The sequence below is a fragment of the Felis catus genome, chromosome B4, assembly GCF_018350175.1.
Source record: "Felis catus isolate Fca126 chromosome B4, F.catus_Fca126_mat1.0, whole genome shotgun sequence".
In the NCBI taxonomy this organism is placed as follows: Eukaryota; Metazoa; Chordata; class Mammalia; order Carnivora; family Felidae; genus Felis; species Felis catus.
This window is the reverse complement of record NC_058374.1, coordinates 23,491,018-23,512,745: the sequence shown is the minus strand read 5'-3', so window position 1 is coordinate 23,512,745 and position 21,728 is coordinate 23,491,018. Positions and strand designations below refer to the sequence as shown.

Genomic DNA, 21,728 nt, shown 5'->3' with positions numbered 1-21,728 from the left:
TTGGGAAAGCATTCCATAATCAGACACAATCCCTGTCCTTAAATGGACCCACAGCCTCCTAAGGGAAACAGATGTTCCAACAAATGAATGCTGAACAGTGAGATAATGGGTAATGGATACTTTTATATAATAAAAAGGGAACTTGCATCCTAGCTACTTACTAAAAGTCCTGCCATGTCTTTCTCTAATCTTTGTGGTAGACCTTCCTTATCTCTACTTAACATAGGAGGTGACTGAGGCTCAAGAAGGTTACATGCCTTGTTTAAGGCTGATCATCCCAGTATGGGAGTGTATGTTTAAAATGCCTGCTCCCTTTCCTGCATATACTCACCCCAGCCAGAGATATTCTGGTTCCCCCCCCCCCCAGGAGCTAGAACCAAAGGGGCTATTTAGAAGAGGGGTTAACTCCAAATGTTCAACTCCTGCCCCCAAACCCCACCTGAGTTACCAGGGCCAGAGTGGAAATAGGTCTAGGTCCAGTGAGAAGGACAGTAGCACATGAAAAAGTCCAGCATTCAAGCCCTTTCTAGCTCCCTCAAGCCCTGGCTCTGCCTGTGGTCCTCGGGTGGGGAGGGGAGAGAATGGGACACTTTGTTACTTGGTGGTATATTTCTTCCTGCATGAGATTGTGAAAAACATCAAAATGTGTAAAGAAACATTGTTTAGGGATTAGAAATACCGCCTTGAAATAGAATAGGGTGGTCTTCCAGTTCTTTCTTTGATGAAAGATAGAAGGCGTGCCCAATTAAGTGCAATTCAACAAAAATGTATTGAGGGTCTTCTGTACCACATTGGTTGTGATACAAGCATGTGATGTAGCCGTGAGCCTCTGGGGACTTTGTTGCAGCTCAAGCAAGAGTCAGTGAAACTATTCTAAAAGGCCCTATTCAACGTTCACTTTAAATGTCTTGGACCAAATCCTAGAAAGCAGTGCTGCCCTCAAGTAAAATTTTCCCACATTCAGCGTTCGAAACACTTGGTTGCTAGAAAACTCTATAAAGAAATTTTACTGAAAATCAAACTCTTAGGGCAAAGGTTATGACATTTTGTTGCCTGACTCCAGAATGAAATAGGCTTTTATTCCATGTCCTCTATTTATACTGGGTTAGAATACTTCACTTTGAAATGCATTTGCATGTAGTTTTAAAATGAAAGAGGACAGAAAGAAAAAGAAAGAAAACAATCGTTCCATTTTTTTTTTTTGTTAGACATTATATTTGAAAAAGTAGAACTTCCTCAGTGGTGTTGGTGAAGACTTCGCAGGAATTTCAGAACCCAAGTGAAATGTAGTAACTACCCAAAATGATTATGTTGCTATTTTCATAGAAATTATTTTTCCCCCCAAAGAATTTGCCTTGAAGTGATTTAAGTCAGATACTTTTATCCTGTGGAAAGTCTAACTCAGACAACTCACTATCTCTCAGTCTCCATTTCCCGGGTAATTTTCCATTTTTATACTTATCTACACTATCTCATTTTTCTGTAATGCGTTCATGTGACTTTTTATTCAGGAAAGTAAGACACAAGCTGCTTTATGTCCTCAATGGATATAATTATAACATAACTGTATGCCTATATTCCAGAAAAATCCATTTAAGAAAAAATAAGCCAGCAACGAAACCAGAAGGCCTCCCAAGATTTCCTGACATGTCGATTTCCCTATTCCTTTGACCCCACGCCTTTCAGAACCAGAGCCTGTGGTTCTCAGATGGGAGCAGGCAGCTAGAAGCCCTCAAGACAGCTGTCAAGAGCAGCCGAGGAAAACCTCTTATGTGAGGGCCTTGGGGCCACAGTTGCTCCCATGAAATGAGGTCTTGTAGCAATCCCACTTTCATTTCCCTGATAAATAAAAATGTTCCAGTTCACTGGCCTCTTAGCAGAAATGCCAAGGATATAAAAAAAAAAAAATTAAAGACAGCCTTTTGTGTGCCTTCTGTGTGGTCTATATTCTGACCATTTACCAAGGGAGATATTATTCTCTTTGTTCCACATGGGAAGTCAGACACATTCATTCATTCATTCATTCAATCATATGAGTCATTTGTTCCAAGGTTCAGTGTAGTCCACCTGCCTCCAGCAGTGTGTGTGTGTGCGCATGTGTGTGTTACGCAAGCATTCAAATATGCACATTTTAAAAATTCTTCATATTTCTTCATATTCTGTATCTTCGGACCTCATAAGATGAGTGGCCCAGGCCTCTCTTGGCTTTAGAGAGGACCTAGCAGTCACAATGTAATCAGAACTGTAATGGGGCATATATACAAAGGATGGGAGCAGAGCGAAGGTAGGGGAGGCTCCCTCAGCTGAGTCCTGGATGTGTAGTGAGGCTCTCCCGACAGACCAGAGGAGCTAAGGAGTTAGAAGCTGAGGAAGCAGCATCTGTAAGTGCACAGGGAAAAGAGGAAGCCTGATCTGGAATAGGTGGAGGACCACGTGGATGGGACATGAGAGGAAGCAGATCAGCAGAGACGAGCCTGGTCCTACCTCTGCAGTTGACCCTGACCCTCTGGTCTAGAAGTTGGGAAATCATGGGAGGATTTTAAACAGGGAAGTGATACACTCAACTATGTCATAGAAAGTCATTCTGAGCATGGTGTGGAGCATTTGAGGCGGAAGAGAGGGAACAGGAAGGCCAGTTAGGAGCCTATAAGCAGTAGTCCAAGCAAGACGGGAAGAGGGTCTGAACTAAGGCAAAGACCGAGGAAAAGCAGCAGATAGAACAGGCTTAGTTTACTTTGTGGACGTACTTTGAAGGCCGTTGGGCAAATAATTGAATATTTATGAGCCTCAAGTGTCTAATCTGTGAGGTCAATATAGTAACACTTTGAAGAATTCTATCAGGATAAGATGAGATCACCACCCCCACCATTGAACCCTTTTTCTTTCTACTTTCTATGCCAGTCATACGGGCCTCCTGGTGTTTCCTGAAATACACTTTGTACCCTCACACTCAGAGCCACCCCCCTCCACTTCTCTCCCTGCTCAGATGCCTCTTAAATGTTACTACACCAGAGGTGTTATTCTGACTTCCCTATCTAAAATAGTGTCCCCCGCTTCCTTTGTTCCCCTATCTTGCTTTATTTTTTTGGTAGAACTTACCACCGCATGATACATTATTTGTGTATTCATGTATGTGCATAATCCCTGTCTCTGTTCACTAAAATGTAAGGTCCATAAGAGTAGATACTTGTTTTGCTCACTAGTGTCCCCAAAGCCTAGAAGAGTTTCTAGCATATAGTAGTTGTGACATTGTGATTTATAATAAGAAATATACAGGGGCGCCTGGCTGACTCAGTCGGTTAAGCGGCCGACTTCGGCTCAGGTCATGATCTCGCGGTCCATGGGTTCGAGCCCCGCGTCGGGCTCTGTGCTGACAGCTCAGAGCCTGGAGCCTGCTTCGGATTCTGGGTCTCCCTCTTTCTCTGACCATCCTCCGTTCATACTCTGTCTCTCTCTGTCTCAAAAATAAATAAACGTTAAAAAAAAATTAAAAAAAAAAAGAAATATACATTTGGTTTTCATCCAGTTCCTGACACAGAGCTCCTAAAACCCTTGGAATTTCCTGTGATGAGAGTGATAAAGATGTCTTTTATTGTTTAATGAGTAACTTGTGGAAAACACCTACGCATGGGGGCTGGTTGCCAGTGGAGCCCACCATGTAATGAGAGGATTGGAACTTTCAGTCTCATTCAATCCCAACCCACACCCTGACTTTCTGGGAGGGGAGAGGGATGGGAGATTGAGTTCAGTTCACTGATGGCCAATGATTTAATCAACCATGCCTATGTAATGAAGCCTCCCCCAAAACCCAAAAGGATAGGCTTTGGAGAATTTCCAGGTTGGTGAACCAGAAATCGTCCATGTGTTGCTGTGTTAAACCCCAGACTCCACGGGGACATAAGTTCCTGTATTCAGGGACTCGCCCTGTGTATCTCATCTGGCTGTTGATTCATATCCTTTGTAACAAACCAGTAATCTAGTGAGTAAACTGGTTTCCTTAGGTCTACAAGCCACTCTGACAAATGAATTGAACCCAAGGAGGGGGTTGTAGGAACCTCTCCGATTTATAAATAGATAGTCCGAGCACAAGTAACAACCTAAACTTGAAATTGGCATCTGAAATGGAGGGTAGTCTTATAAGACTGAGCTCTCAACGCGTGGAATCTGATGGTATCTTCAGGTAGACAGTGTCAGAATTAAGTTGAATTGAAAGACACCCAGCAGGTGTCAGAAAATTGTTTGGTGTGGAGAAACAACCCACACATCAGAACTGGTGTCAGCATACTACAAATATTTTGAATGAATAAGTAATGAATGTAAAGTGTCAGATACCTGAATTCTGTCGCTTTTTGTATCCATCTATCTTTCTGTCCATCTACTCACCCATCTTGCTGATCAAAGCATCTATAATAGTAGTGATAATACTACAGGAGTAATAATCATAATTCATTGAATATTTGTTACTCAGGCACTAGGAAAGTGATTTACATGAACTTTCTCATTTAATTCTTAAAAAAATATGAAACAGGTAATCAATAGCAACCAATTCCTCTAAGTGATTCAATTAATAGATAAGTGATTGAATATGGTTGATACAATGAAGAGAAGAGAATTTTATGGCTCTTGGCTTCTGGCTTGTGTATCTGTTGGATAATGTATCCTCACTGAGACACAAGAAGAAGAAATCATTCAGCAGGAAAGACAACAGGCACTTCTGTACAGACTGACTTTGAAGGGCCCGTGGAACACCATTGTAGAAATTTCCAGTAGACTATTAGGAATATGAAGTTTGGTGCTTTAAAGATACCTTAGCGAGAGGTAAAAATAAAACGGAGTCATTGGTATACCAGTGGAAGTTGAGACTGTGGAAGAGATTGCCTACCGAATGTAAATGTGTGTTGGAAGTGGGTGATAAGATCTTGGATAATATCCATGTAACAAGTGGGGAGAGGAAAAGGAGCCCATGCTAGGAAGGGTCAGTAGTACAGGTAAAGGACCCAGTAAGAGTGGGCTCTGTAAACTAGTGTTTAGTCTTCTGTAGGTGCTTCTGGGATAATTAGGGGTCCCTAGAAGTTCAGATGTATCCCTAGGGTTTCCAGAAGAGATGGCCCTGGAATGTTAAGTCAGGGAGAGAGGATCCAAGAGATGGCACAGAAGATGACCGGCGCCATGGGTCTGAGGTGCGCCAAGCCTTCCAGACAGCTGACTGGCATGCCCCCTGACTTGCTCTCACAATTACTGCCATGCCTACCTCACAGCCCTGCAGGAGCCCCTCGGTACCACTCACTCTTGATGTGGAGGCACAGTTGATTGGGCAGATGTCCTTAGGAAGCGATATCTCAATGAAGGTACGTAATAGTGTGACTGGTTCCTCAAAAGTGGCTAATTGATACATACTGGTTTTTGTCAACTTTGGAAATGGTAAGAAAAATTTCAGACTTGCACATGTCAAAAAGGAAACATTTCCGACGAAAGAGAATCTTAGTGGTTTAAGTTTGCAGCCCACTTGGGGGTACAGAGGCAACCTTCTTTGTTTCTATCAAATAAACTTCATCGAAAGGAGGTATCTGTATCAAATTTCAGAAATTTACAGTTTAGTATTTCAGAATAAAGACTCAAAATTTCAGCTTAAAGTTAAGGAAGACTAGAATAAGGCAAAGAAGAAATGAAATGATACATTTTTCTGAGTGACCCTTTTCAAAGATGGCCCTTAAAACAGAAAGTCATCCTGGTGAAGAGAGGAAGTACAGTGTGGAGACAATATCAACCAGGAAAACCAGCTCCTACCCCTGCCTCTACCAAAACCAGCCATGTGACCTTCCTAGGCTCCAGTACTTTCCTTTGTAAAATGAAAGAGGAGGACTTCTTTTTTTTGTTTTCTATAAATATAGTAGTCCTCAGTTATCTATGGGGAATTGCATTCCAAGATCTCCAGTGAATGCCTAAAATCATGGATAGTACTGAAACCCATAAATATTATATTTTTTCCTATACCTATATACCTATGATAAAGTTTCATTTATAAATTAGGCACTGTAAGAGATTAACAACAATAATAAAATAAAACAATTATAATACTGTGCAGTAATGAAAGTTATGTGAATGTGGTCTCTCTCAAAAAATCTCATTGTACTATATTCACCCTTCTTTTTTTTTTATTTTTTTAAACATTTATTCATTTTTTGAGAGACAGAGGAAGACAGAGTGTGAGCAGAGGAGGGGCAGAGAGAGAAGGAGACACAGAATCCGAACCAGGCGCCAGGCTCCAAACTGACAGCACAGAGCCTGACGCGGGGCTCGAACTCGTGGACCATGAGACCATGACCTGAGCTGAAGTCGGACTTTTAACCGACTGAGCCACCCAGGTGCCCCATATATTCACCCTTCTTTTTATAATGATATGAGATGATAAAATGCCTGCACGGTGAAATGAAGTGAGGTGAGTGACATAAGGTGACACAGCCTAACGCTACACTTCTGATAGATCAGAAGTAGGTTCATCTGCTTCTAGACCACAGTTGACTGCAGAAAACAAAACTACAGGTAAGGGGGGACTATTGCATCATAAGATAACTGTATTGAAATATGTGCTCTTCGGGGTGCCTGGGTGGCTCAGTCTGTTGAGCGTCTGACTTCAGCTCAGGTCATGATCTCAGTTTGTGGGTTTGAGCCCCACATTGGGCGTTGAGCTGACAGTGCAGAGTCTGCTTCAGATTCTGTCTCCCTCTCTCTCTGCCCCTCCCCTACTTGTTTTCTTCCTCTCTCTCTCTCTCTTAGTCCTTCTCAAAAATAAATAAACATTAAAAAAATTAAAAATTATGAGCTCCTTGAGAACCGGGATTGTGTCTATTAATTGCTTCCTATTGTTTGCATGTTTTGAACATGTTTTATTGAAGGGTAACTACATACAGAAAAGTGTTCAAATTGTAAGTGTTCACCTTAATGAATTTTTCACCAGGAGACTATGAATGCACTCATGTAATCATTACCAGCTAACAACAAATAGAACGTTACCGCCTGTTTGCTTTATTAGTTTTCTACTTAGCAGGGAATGCTCAGCAAATAACAAGTTAGTCTATGAAGAGGACCCAATCATCTTTTCTCACAACAGTCTCTATACCATGTTATTCCATTTCATAGTGGGGAATTTGTGCTGAATAGACTACTCAGTCTTTTCTGGTCTTAGGAGAACAGCAGATATTTGTTGAAAGAATAAATGAATGATTATAGAAACAAACAATTATGATGAAGCACCTAGACAAGGAAAACGAAAGAAATCTAACTGTAATCTTGTTAGACTGTATCTTGCTTGCTTTTCTGCCTCTTGTCAACATGTCACTGTGTGGTGACAGAAGAAAGCCCTTTAAGCTCCACTGTCACTCCTTTGATTCAAAATGTGAAGAAAAATGTAAAGGTCAACTTTCCCCGGTGTTTCTAGGAAGAGTCTCCTTTCTTAAGAGAGGCAGTTTTCACTAGACCAGAATTTATGAAGATGGGATTCCAGTCCCGGTTCTGATATGTCCTATTAAATCACAAGGTTTTGGATGCAGGTAGACCGGGTCTCTCATCTGCGAAAAGAGAGACCCGGACAATTGCTAGAATTCATCCCGTACAATCTCTAACATTCCAATGACTGGAATCTTTACAGTGACTAGCTGTAGCTAAGGGTGACATCTCTGCCCACAGAGCAGATAAAAATGAACTGGGGCCTCGCAATAGTGAGCCATTGGTATAGGTCCACGGCTCTATGAGTTGGCTGATCAGACTAACCAGGTAGAGATGAATGCCTAACTAGAATGTGAATTGTTGTCTTGCAAAAGAGCAATTTAAAGATTCAGGAAAAAAAGAATCCTGGGCAGTCACATTCCTCTACCTTCCAGCTAAAGGGGCAGCTTTGATGAGTAATGCGTCCCCTGCTGCAAGCCTTCAGCTTTCTTCTTTCGCCCACTTTGCTGCAGCAGAGTTTTCGTCACCAAAGCAACCCCAGCGGTGCAGATTCACCTACCTAACACTCACTCTGGGGAGAGGTGGAGCAAGGATTGTAGTGATAGTCATGGAGAAGACACTGGGGCTTTGGCCCTTGTGGACGGATACCCATGACCAGTCACCACACCTTTAGACCATCTCTGGTGCGGGAGTTGGGCATTCATAGATGCTCAGGGAGAGAAATTCACTGCAGGTGCAGCGTGATTCAATACATCAGTAAGACACTCTGGGTGTGCCTGTTATACAGCATGGGGACATTAGAAATGTTCTGTTTCAGCCTTTTGAAACACACGTTTCAGCATGTATGAAAGAGGGTAGGCCATGATAGTCCTTTCGCTTTAAAAGCAAATTTCTGTCTTAACTTCTATTTTTTAGCTCACGATTACAACGTGGGCAAACATTCACCCCCGCCGGTTTCCCTTCCCCTTCTGATTGCTGACGTGATGCCAGCAAAGAAGTTCTCAGTTTCTTTCTCACACGGTTGCAGGTTCCTTTTTTCTTGCTGACTGATGTTACCCTGCTCGGCCATTCAAGAAGCAAGAGCCCAACGACTGAGGGATTTTAATTGCGGCCTTGTGATCAACTACACATAAACAAAGGAACTGAGATACAGTTGTCTATTAAATAATGTTATGGTGTCTGAGGCATATGATTCTAAAGCACGTTAGAATCCTAGGCAGATACTTTGCTGATGCTAAAATGTGACTTCCAGGTTATAATCACTTGGTAAGAGGTTTGACTTTCAGACCAAAGATTTCAGGCTCTAATTTCAAACACCAAGGAGTGACAGGTGGCCATGAAATAATTTCCTTTCCTAAAGACATGCACAGGAAGCAACATTTCTCTTGCTTAAATACAGTCTTTATGCATAGATTCGATTCATATAAAATGCTTGTCTGGAGCCCTTGTAAATGGCACTTACCCTAGTTGTTTGGTTTTTAATTCTGGAAATAAACATGCACAGAATTTAGCAACTAGAACTCAAATTCCCTGGGCTTGCAAGTTATGTTATACAGATATGTTGATTTGATTTGTGGGAGAAACAATTGATTTTTTTTTAATCCAATTTCTGGATTTGATGAGAATATTTAAAAGACTAAAGAGCTATGTATCCCAAAGAGCATTTTTATTTCACCCAATTTCTCTTTCACAAATTGATGAGCACATTCTTCTCTATCTCCACTTAAGATTCTGGAAGGGTCTGAGGTATTGCCTTTCTGTTAATTGGCCAGAATAAGAGGGCAACTTCTCTAGAGAGCTGCAGAAGTTGATGGGAAAAACTCAGTTACAAAAATACCAGGTTACATAAGGTTATATAAAACGTCAGCTACAAAACCAAGGCCTCAGACTTTCTGGCTTTTTGGTTCCTGCTTCTCTTTGAGCCTTGGCATGAAATGGTGTGTGAACTACCAGCGTTTGAAGAGTAGCTGGTCTCTGGACCAACACCCCTGCCGTGTTCTGTTTCTCACATCTCCACAATACTGGTTTAGGTGTTCACAAGAATTTATATTTGGCAAGAAAGTCTAAAGAGGCAAATATTTCCGTTCTCTCAATTTAACAATATGAGAAATTATATAAGTGGTGTTATTTTCAAAAAGAAAGCTAGGTTACATCGGTCAATTAGGTGAGCTGTGGAGTTCTGCCTCTTGATGGACAAAAAGCAACAACTAAAGTTTCTTTCAACTGATTTTCAAACCTTCACGCATTCATTACTTTCTCCATTTAAAGAAATCTGTGAGTTCACTTGCAATCCATGTTTTACTTGCTTGCTAAATCCCCCAGTTCTATTAGATGAGAATCCACAGATATCTCTGTCCGTAGAATAAAGAAAATCTGTAAAAGCAGCATTGCTGTTTAATTCAGAATACCTCTTGCAGTGTTGTCGGCTATTCTCAAACAGAATTAGAGAATTTCACTGCTATGGCAACATGTTTAAAATAACCATCATTTGCCATAGTCATTTGTCTCTATTATCTTGGAATAACGGTTATTTATTTATTTATTCTTTTTTAATGTTTTACTTATTTTTTAACGTGTTACTTATTTTTTTAGAGAGACAGACAGACAGAGCATGAGCAGGGAAGGGACAGAGGGAGAGAGGGGGGACACAGAATCTAAAGGAGGCTCCAGGCTCTGAGCTGTCAGCACAAAGCCTGATGCGGGGCTTGAACTGACTGAACTGTGCCATCATGACCTGAGCCGAAGTTGGAAGCTTAACCAACTGAGCCACTGAGTTGTCCCGAAATATTGGATTTTTAAAGGCTCACGTGTGTTTCCCTTTCTCTTTCTCTCTCAAGTATATGGTTCAAATACAGCATCTCTAACGATAGCATGATAGAGTTCATTTCTGGTTCGTTACATGTCAGTATGTTTCAGAAATACTGTAGTGGATTTCTGTGTAACAGATAAATGGCTGTATCCCATGACCAGTTCTTACCCACTAAGTTTTGTGCAGGATGTGATGTCTTTTGTCAGTGGTGGCAGCTCATGTGTCCGATCCCACCCAAACAGTGTGGCTAGGGATAGATCCACACAGTTCTGACAGTGCACACCCTACCCAGTGCCCTTTATCCCAGGACCCTTTCCAACCACACAGTCAAAAGGAATCCCTTTCCTTGAAATAAAGTAAGACAAAGGTACTCTTTAACCTCACAAAAAGACTAGGACCAGCTACTGTGGAAAGCACTGACAAATAATATTATCAACTACAGTTGTGGGAGACAAATTTAGAATGGCTCCCCAGGTCCCTGCAATTGCCCTAGTGGCTCTGACTGTGCTATTCTGTCCACTCCACCACTCTCATGGAAGGTCCAAATTGCCTCCTTGATCACAGCTGTTCCCTAAGGGTAGCTATCTGACACAAGGCAGGCCGATTGCTGCCGCTCGGGTGTACTTGACCATGAGGATTGGTCCAAGAGGCAGTCATGTGATCCAAGCCAGATCAGTTAAATCTACTGTGGAATTTTTCACACTCAAGTTTAGAAGGAAAGATCTTTGTCTCTTGGGTGGTGAGGTTTTAGGATGGGAAGCTAGAAATGGAGTGGAAGCCGAGACAAGAGAAAGAGTCTTGGAGGCCATCTGAGGTCCTGGTTCTAGATCCTCCCCATTCCTCAAACTGCCCTGTATCCTGCCTTCTTAAACTTGGCTGTTCAGCTCTTCCTTTGAATCAATCACCTTTCTGTTTAAATGAGTTCAAATGAGGTACCTGTCCCTTGCACTTGAGAAAATCCAGAGTGGGACACGTATCAAAAAGAGTACTTTACAGTATCACTTTTAATGGCAGGGAAGCACTCCACCACCCGCCAGTATTTACAGATTTTTCAAGTAATCCCTCATTCTTGGACATTTACATACTTAAAGTCTTTCTACATCATAAATAATGATGTGATGAACCTCCTTATTCATAAAATGTTGTGCACATGTCTAATTGTCTCATCAGGCTTGCTCCTAAAACTGTGTGTACTTTGAAAGCTTTTGATATGTTGTCACCAGATCTTCCTAAAAGCTTTGTTTTTTTTTTTAATTCAAGTATTGTTAGCATATAGTGTCATAGTAGTTTTGAGTGGACAATATAGTGACTCAACAATTCTATGTGTTCCTCAGTGCTCATCGCGATGAATGTGCCCTTAATCCCCTTAGTCGATTTCACCCATCTACCCATCCACCTCCCTTGATAATCACCAGTTTGTTCTCTATAGATTTCCCTGAAAGCTTTTGATATATCAGCACCAGATTTCCCCAACAAACAATTGTATTTCACGTGTATCTCCAACAGCAGTCTATGCAAGTGTCTGGGTATTTTTTTTTTTTTTCACGTTGTCACCACCTCAGGATATGATCATTCTGTTTCTTTAATATGTTTCTCATTTTTACAAACAGAAAGTGCTAACTCTTTGTTTTTTTAGTTTGCACTTCTTGGGAAAAGCAGGTCATTCTTATAAAGAAGCCCTGGATTTCCATCACATTTTATTCTTTTATTGTTTTTATTTTATATTTGAGAGAGAGAGAGAGCACACGCGTGAGCACAAGCAGGGGAGGGACAGAGAGACAGAGACAGAATCTGAAGCAGGCTCTAAGCTCCGAGCTGCCAGCACAGAGCCCAATGCGGGGCTTGAAGTCACAATCAGTGGGATCATGACCTGAACTGAAGTCCCAAAGTCGGACGCTAAACTGACTGAGCCACCCAAGCACCCTTCCATTACATTAAAAAAATTTTTTTAATGTTAATTTTGTTTATTTATTTTATTTTAGTTTTTTTTTCGAGAGAGAGAGAGACAGAGCACGAGCAGGGGAGGGACAGAAAGAGAGGGAAACACAGAAAGCAAAGCAGGGTCAAGGCTCTCAGCTGTCAGCACAGAACTTAACACAGGGCTTGAACTCACAAACCATGAGATCATGACCTGAGCCTAAGTCCAACGCTTAACTGACTGAGCCACCCAGGCACCCCTCCATCACATTTTAGAGCATCGTGCCGGTGGTGCTCTTATCACTCAGTTGCTGCCTGACTCACTCTATCAAAATGCTAACAGAGTTTCCTGCCATCAGAGGGTTTTGTCAAAACATCACATTGCCTAATTTTGATCCAAAATACCAACAGCCTTCTTCATGCCAAGAGGAAGAGAAGAGACATATCAAGTAAACATCCTAAAAGGTGATAGCAGGTAGCAGGAGCACTTTTGCTTTGTTTTGTTGAGTTTTGGGACGTTTAGATGTAGTGATTGAGGGGGATGGGAAGGCCCTCTAACTGGCAGAGAAACTGACCTAAGGGACTTTCTTTTGACTCATATTGCTCTCAATTTTTTTTTTTTTATGCACTTACAATAGTTTGTTCTTTTGCTATGGAGCTGGAATGACCTTGGATCTCACAGAGGCACTTTTCAGGACTCTTTCACGCCATCCTTTTCCAAAGCATTTGCAATGTTTGACCACCCAGTGCTCCTCACAACGGACTGAATGACACATTTTCTCTTTCCTTTGCAGCGATTCCAAATCGGGTGCATTTGCACTCCCTTCCATTAGCAGCAGACTAAAACGAGCGTTACATTGTCAGAAGCTGAACTTCGTGAACTCTGGGATTCTCAGGAAGAGGCTCCAAGTGAAGACAGGCCATGTTTCACAATTAAAAATGTGGGGAAGCATCCCTTAGAGCTCACGCCATTGACTTCTGTGCTGCTGTTGTCCCGGACTAAAAGTCCCTATGTGCATACATGGCATGAGTATGATGTGGCCAGAGAGTTAGCTGATGCTTGAGATTTTCACTGTGTCCGTGCAGTAAAGGAAAGAAAGAATGGGCGCCTTGGTGGTTCAGTTGGTTCAGCGTCCAACCTTGGCTCAGGTCATGAACTCCGAGTTCGTGAGTTCGAGCCCCACATCTGGCTCTCTGCTGGCAGTGCAGAGCCTGCTTCGTATCCTCTGTCTCTCTCTCTTTCTGCCCCTTGTGCTCTCTCTTTCTCTCTCTCTCTCTCTCTCCTCTCTCTCTCTCTGAAAAATAAATAAACATTTAAAAACAAAAAAGAAAGAAAGGGGGAGACTATTTTCATTTAATCTTTCTATATAGGTGTTGACCTAGCTTCCAGTGGTCTAAAAATTATTATATGAAAAAATGTTTAATATAGTTGAATCTGTCCTGATATATCAAAAGATTTCACTAAGGCGTTTGATTTTCATTTTTAATCACTTTGTATTTTTATATATATGAAAAAATATATGCATATATGTATATGTTTATACACATCTATGAAAAGCACAGACTGATTTAAAAGCGAAAATCAATATGCCTTAATGCAATCTTATTTTAACCTATTACTTCAATTATACAGTGGGGGGCAGCCCCAACTCAACTCTTTACCTCCTTAGTTTTAAGGTTTTGTCTTACTTGTACTGCTCCTATCAGCACCACCCTAGCCCAGAGTTTGAAAACTACTTTACTGGGGCACCTGGGGGGGCTCAGTAGGTTAAGCGTGAAACTCTTGGTGGTGGTTCAGGTCATAATCTCACGGTTTATGGGTTCAAGCCCCACATTGGGCTCTGTGCTGACAGCATGGAGCCTGCTTGGGATTCTCTCTCTCCCTCTCTCTCTGCCCCTCTTCTGCTCATATTCTTTCTCTCTCTCAAAATAAATAAACGAACCTTAAAAAAAAAAATAAAACAAAAAACTACCATTCCCTGATGCTTATTCTGGGCCAGGATGTATTTGAGGTTCGGCAAGTTGTTTCATTTGCTCCGTGAGGCACACGGTCCAGAAATGATAGAACCTGGACTCAAACCTGCATTGTCAAGCTCCAAAGCCACGGTCTTTACCACTCTGCCATGTCGTGTCCCATCAGGCTGGTGGTTTTCAAATGTGTTTTCACCACTGAAACATTTTAAGTGATGTCTTCCATAGAACCTTGAAAGTGGAGCTGCCCTGCATGGCGTAGAGCGGGAACATGGCTGTCGGCCCCTTTGCCCCATCTGCAAGCCTAGGCTGGCCCCACTGTGCCTCCACAGAGCCTGGACTGCGTGGAGTAGAAAAAGAAACCACTACACTCCCATGACGATACGAGGCTGCAATGGAGTCGAGCCCACCTTGCCTCCTCCCCAGAGTCTCTGGGTGAAGATCGAGCAGTCAGTGTCCACAGAGGCAGAGGCCCACTCACAGCTTAAGCAGCACGTCCAACGGCCAAAGGGCCAACAGAGCTGCCCTATTTTAATACTTCCTTTGGGGGCCACAGTAACATCATCAGGGGACAAGCAGTGTCGCATTTCCTCTGTCCTGGCCCCATCACATTTTAAAAAGTTTTTTATTTAGCTATTTTGAGAGAGAGAGAGAGAGAGCACAAGTGGAGTAGGGACACAGAGAGAGGGAGAGAGAGAGAGAGAGAGAGAGAGAGAATTCCAAGCAGGCTCCACACTGACACAGTGCAGAGCCTGACGTGGGGCTCGAACTCACAAACTGTGAGATCATGACCTGAGCAAGGGTCAAACGCTTAACCCACTGAGCCACCCAGGCACCCCGGCCCCATCACTTTTTTAAGAATTTCTTTTTAATGTTTATTTATTTGAGAGAGAAAGGGGGGGGGAGGTGGGGGACAGAGAGGGAGACACAGAATCTGAAGCAGGCTCCAGGCTCTGAGCTGTCAGCACAGAGCCTGGTCAGCACAGAACCTGATGTGGGGCTTGAGCTCACAGACCACGAGATCATGATGTGAGCTGAAGTCAGATGCTTAACCGACTGAGCCACCCCGGCGCCCCTCCCCATCACATTTTTAATAGATAGGATAAGTGGGGACCTTCAGGCCCTCATTTTTGAGTACTGCTGCCCCTAGCATTGCCAGTGTGATTAGTATCAATGTGTATCATTTTTCTGAAGTTCAACATAATGATGAAGTGTGAGGACTGCCATGGGCAGGCCTGGGTTCCCATTCTGGCCGTGAAGACTACTGAGTAGGTTTGGACCAGCTATTTAATTAAGACTCCATTTTCTCATCTAGAAAATGACATCAAGTAAGTAAAGCCCAGCACTGTATCTATCACAATGAAGAATAGCTATTAATATTAATATTGTCAGTTAATGAAACAGTTCCTTCTAGTTATAAGAAAATGAGAAGAATCAGTATTTCCAGAAACTTTGCTAACATATATGGCAGTCTAGTTATTAAAAGATGGACGCCTCTCTTTAAAAACTTTTTTTTTTTTAGTTTGGATACTCTCCTGAATTGTATCTGAAATTTTTTTTGTTTATATGATTGCACAATAATAACCATAACTAATGTAATAATAATAATTGCCACAATAATTAGCACCAGCAGCACGTAGTTATAAATTTTTTTTCTTACGATGGGAACTTTGAAGATCTACTCTCTTAGCATGATGCGATGTACAACATGGTGACCGTAGTTAATAATATACTGTATTGTATATTTGAAAGTTGCATTAGGATTATTTTCAATTTTTTTTTAACATTTATTTATTTTTGAGAGACAGAAACAGAGTGAGAATGGGGGAGGGGCAGAGAAAGAAGGAGACACAGAATCCGAAGCAGGCTCCAGGCTCTGAGCTGTCAGCACAGAGCCTGACGCGGGCTCAAACCCATGCACAATGAGATCATGACCTTGAGTGGGAGTTGGACACTTAACTGACTGAGCCACCAGGCTCCTTGCATTTGGATTTGAAATGAGGTTTCTTTCTCAAATACATAACATCATATAATATAGGATGTGTTACTTCCAAGTTCCTGGTGGACAGGTGTGCCATTAGAAGGACAGATGCTATAATAATCAGAGTGTAGGTGGAATTTATTATCTCTTGATAGCTAAATCCCAGGGTTCTAAGAGAATTTTTTAAAACATTTTCAAGTACTTAAACCTGATGTGAAATCTTCCTTGAAAATGGCCAATCAATAAGCATTGTTACAGGTACATGTGGGCATAGCACCCTTAGCACAGAGGTCTTTCCTGGGCATTCATTCATCCAGTTGCCAGTGTGAGTCATTTCCATTTTCTGTGTTTAGCGCTACCCCCCACCCCCACCCTGCCCAGCCCACCTACTTGGCACCGGTTGATGAACATGTGGGTAATTTCCAGTGTGGGGCTATTACAGATACCGTTGCTATGAATATCTGTAACAGGTCTTTCTATGGACATACACTTTCTTTTCTCTTGGGTAAATAAATACCTGGGGGTGAATGGCTGGACTTTATAGTAGACATGTGTTTCATTTTCTAAAAGACTATTCAACTGTTTTCCAAAGTGGCTGTACCATTTTACATGCCCTCCAGGAAAGTGAGAGTTCCAGTTCCCCTATGTCCTCACCAACATTGAGTATGGTTTTTAACTTTAGCCATTGAAAGGAATAGAGGTATCTCACTGTGTTTTACTTTGTATTTCCTTAATGAATACTGATGTTATATGTTTTTCTGTTTTTTTTTCCTTTAACCTGTTTGTTTCTTAATAGAGAGAGCTGGTATCTTGAAGGCAGCATATAGCCAATCTGATACAGTTTGCCTTTTACCTAGGATGTGGAAACTATATATATATTTTTTTTAATTTTTAAAAATTTTTAAATTTATTTTTGAGAGAAAGAGAGTGAGCAGGAGAGGGGCAGAGAGAGATGGAGACACACAATCTGAAGCAGACTCCAGGCTCTGAGCTGTCAGCACAGAGCCCTGCACAGGGCTCAAACCATGAACTGTGAGATCATGATCTGAGCCAAAGTCGGATACTTAACCGACTGAGCCACCCAGGTGCCCCCCCATATATATATTCAATGTGATTATCAATATGGTTCAGTTTTTTCATCTTGTTATTTGTTTTCTGTTTGTCCCATAGGTTCTCCCCCATTGTTTCCTAGTTTTTGCCTTCTTTTCAATTAATTATTTTTTGTGACTCTGTTATATCTTTTTTGTTTGCTTACTAGCTATAGCTCTGTTCTTTTCTTTAATTTAATGGTTGTTCTGGCATTTATGAAAACATCTTTAACTTACCACAGTCTACCTTGAAGTTGTAATATACCATTTCACCTATAGTATAAGAACCTTATAATAGTACATTTCCATTTTTACTCTTCTGGACTTTATACTATTGTCATGCATTTTACTAACACATATGTCATAAATGCCACAACACATTATTACTCTTTTTTGTTACTTTTGTTTAAAGAGAATTATCTTTTAAAAGGATATAAATAAGCATAAGAGACTCTTAAAAACTGAGAACGAACAAACTGAGGGTTGATGGGGGGTGGGAGGGAGGGGAGGGTGGGTGATGGGTATTGACAAGGGCACCTTTTGGGATGAGCACTGGGTGTTGTATGGAAACCAATTCGACAATAAATTTCATATATTGAAAAAAAACAAAAAAAATAATAAAAGGATATAAATAATAATAAACTAAGTCTTCGTGTGCCCTCATGTAGTTACAGTTACTATTTCTAGTGCAGTTCCCTTATGCACTTCCGTATTTGCACAAATAAGATGGATTCCAAGAATTCTAAGTCATTTATGCAGATACTCTTTTCCCAAGAGGAAGGAGAGCAACTCCCCATCCCTGGAGTGTAGGCTGTGCTTAGTGACCTAGTAGAGTATGGAAAGCAGGGGAAAAAAGAGGCACTGTATAGTGGAGAAAACTGGCAAACTGACCAGGTGGAGACCAGGTGGTGATCAAGGTCAATATCATGAGAGACAAGTCATGTTTATAGCAGGTACCCTTGGTAGGATGTAATGAAAATGGCACTTCACCACTGTGATCATCTTGTCAAGCACCCATAACCCAGTCTAACTATGAGAAAACTATCACACAAACCTAAATCGAGGAACCTTCTATAAAATACCTAACTCGCACTTTTCAAGGCTGTCAAGGTCATCAAAAAAGGAAAGTCTGAGAAATAGTTCCAGACCAGAGTAAGCTAGAGACATGATGACCAAATGTAATGTGGTATTCTCGATGGAATCTTGGGACAGAAATAGAACATTACAGATATCCAAAAAAATCTTCAGAGTTTAGTCAATGTAATGTGTTAATACTGGTTCCTTAGTTGAGGCAGATTGACCCCGCCCCTCTGAGATGTTAACAATAGAAGAAACTTGGTAGAGGGTATATGGGAAATCTTGCTACTAACTTTGCAACTTTACTGTAAATCTGCAATTATTCCAAAATTGACAGTTTATTTTTTAAAAACATCTCAATACCAAGCTTTTAGTACCAAATATAAAACTATCTTTTCTATTTTTTTTATGTAGTGACCATTTCTGGTCATGTTCATTCCTTTGTGCAAATCTATGTTTCCTTCTCAGATCATCTTTCTCCTGCCTGAAGTTTTCCCATTAACTGTTTTTGTAGTGTAGTTCTGCTGCTGCTGAATTATTTCAGCTTCTGTATGTCTGTAACCATCTTTATTTCACCCCCGTTTCTTTAAAAAATTTTTTTAATGTTCATTTATTTTTGAGAGCGAGAGTGCAAGTAAGGGAGGGGCAGAAAGAGAGGGAGACACAGAATCCGAAGCAGGCTCCAGGCTCTGAGCTGTCAGCACAGAGGCCAACACAGGGCTCGAACTCACGAATGGTGAGATCATGACCTGGGCTGAGTCGGACGCTTAACTGACTGAGCCACTCAGGCGCCCCTCACCCCCGTTTATGAATAATAATTTTGCTGGGTACAGAAGTCTAGGTTGACAGTTTCTCTTCAGTACTTTAAATGTGTTGTTCCATTATCTACACACTTGAACTGTTTCTAACTAGAAATACAGTGATGTTATTTTTATGCTTTGGCATCAGTTTCTTCACGTTACCTGTACTTGGGTTTCCTTAAGCTTCTTGGATCTGTGGATATATACATTTCATCAGACTTGGACATTTTCAGACATTATTTCTTCTAATAATTTTTCCCCACCTCCCCTTGTCAGGAACTCTACTTACATGTTGATTAGGCCATATCGTAAAGTGGCTTCACAGCTCACTGATGATCTTTTCACTTGTCAAAAATTGTTTTTTTGTCCGTGCATTTCATTTGTTGTCATCAAACTCATTAATCATTTCTGCTGCAACGTCTCATCTGCCATTTATCTTGTTCGCTTTCATGACTTCTCTATTGCCATCTGACAAATCACCACAGCTAACAGAGGAAAACGACATACGTGCATTATCTCACATTTTCGTGGGTCAGGAAGTCTGGTGCCAGAATGCTGGATCCACTGCTTAGGCTCTCACAAGATTGTCAGCTGGATGCGTCCTTATAAAGCCGGCTCAGGAATTATACTCTTCCAAGCTTCTCCAGGTTGTTGGGAGAATTCGTTTCCTCCAGGCTGTGAGTGGAGGTCCCCACTTTCTTCCTGGCTGTCAGCTGTGGGAAGTTCTCAGCTCCTGGAGGCTGCCCACCATTCCCTGCCACTCAGCTCTCTGCACAGCATGGCAGTTCACAACACGTGTATCCGCTTCCCTAAAGCCAGCAGGCAGGTGTCTGCTTCTTTTTCTTCTTCTTTTTTTTTTTTTTTTCTTAAGGACTCTCCTGAGCTGTAAGGCCTACCTGGGTCATCTCCATTTTGGTTAGCTAAAATGAACTGATTTGGGACTTTAATTGCATCTGGACAATTCCTTCTGCCATATATGGTAACATAATTGTGGGAGTGATAGCCCATCATATTCATGGTCCCTTTCATACTCAAAGATGTGTATGCCACAGAGGATGGGGAGTCTTGGGGCCATCTTGGAATTCTGCCCACCACACACATGTATTTTTCATCTCAGATATTTCACCTTTCATCTTTAGAAGCTCCATTTGTGTCTTTTTAAAATTTTGTATCATTCCATGTCTCTATTTAACTTTTGAGAACATAGAATACAACTCTAAGAACTGTTTTAATGTCCTTGTTTTCAAATATTGGTGTTCTTTCTTCATCAGTTTTGATTTTTATTTTCTTCATTTTCCTGCCTCTTTCTGTGCCTGATAATCTCTAATTAGATATCAAGCATTGTGATTGTATCTTACTCTGTGATGGACTTAATAAGTGAAATTATTTAAATAAATAAAAAACACATGACTTTTGCATGTGTTTGACTTATTTTGCACTTTTTTTTTGTATTTTTATTTCATTTATTTTTTTTTAATTTACATCCACGTAAGTTAGCATATAGTGCAACAATGATTTCAGGAGTAGATTCCTTAATGCCCCTTACCCATTTAGCCCATCCCCCCTCCCACAACCCCTCCACTAACTCTCTGTTTGTTCTCCATATTTAGGAGTCTATTATGTTTTGTCCCCCTCCCTGTTTTTATATTATTTTTGCTTCCCTTCCCCTATGTTCATCCGTTTTGTATCTTAAAGTCCTCATATAAGTGAAGTCATATGATATTTGTCTTTATCTGACTGACTAATTTTGCTTATCATAATACCCTCCAGTTCCATCCACATAGTTGCAAACGGCAAGATTTCATTATTTTTTATTGCTGAGTAATACTCCATTGTATATATGTACCACATATTCTTTATCCATTCATCCATTGATGGACATTTGGGCTCTTTCCATACTTTGGCTATTGTCGATAGTGCTGCTATAAACATTGGGGTGCATGTGCCCCTTCGAAACAGCATACCTGTATCTCTTGGATAAATACCTAGTAATGCATTTGCTGGGTCATAGGGTAGTTCTATTTTTAGTTTTTTGAGGAACATCCATACTGTTTTCCTGAGTGGCTGCACCAGTTTGCACTCCCACCAGCAGTGCAAAAGAGATCCTCTTCTCCTCATCCTCACCAACATATGTTATTGCCTGAGTTGTTAATATTAGCCATTCTGACAGGTGGTGAGGTGGTATCTCACTGTGGTTTTGATTTGTATTTCCCTGATGATGAGTGATGTGGAGCATTTTTTCATGTGTCGCTTGGCCATCTGGATGTCTTCTTTGGAGAAGTGTCTATTCATGTCTTTTGCCCATTTCTTCACTGGATTATTTGTTTTTTGGGTGTTGAGTTTGATAAGTTCTTTGTAGATTTTGGATACTAACCCTTTATCTGACATGTTGTTTGCAAATATCTTCTCCCATTCTGTTGGTTGCCTTTCAGTCTTGCTGATTGTTTCCTTCGCTGTGCAGAAGCTTTTTATCTTGATGAGGTCCCAATAGTTCATTTTTGCTTTTGTTCCCCTTGCCATCTTAATCATTTTTAAGTGCACAGTTCAGTGGGGTTAAGTATTCCACATTGTTGTGAAAGAGATCTTTAGGACTTTTTGTCTTGCAGAATTGAAACTCTATGAAACTGAATGACTCCCCA

General features: G+C 41.2%; 1 protein-coding gene and 1 long non-coding RNA gene across 2 annotated transcripts in view; both read left to right on the top strand.

Annotated features, from left to right (window-relative positions):
- The window catches only part of PRTFDC1 (phosphoribosyl transferase domain containing 1), a 98,899-nt gene that overhangs the window by 41,978 nt on the left and 35,193 nt on the right, over positions 1-21,728 (top strand). The gene's annotated exons all lie outside the window — the stretch shown is intronic.
- LOC109501364 lies at positions 3,507-13,138 on the top strand. The gene is made up of 2 exons (XR_002159354.3): positions 3,507-5,348; positions 12,967-13,138. It is a non-coding gene; the product is annotated as an uncharacterized LOC109501364 (long non-coding RNA).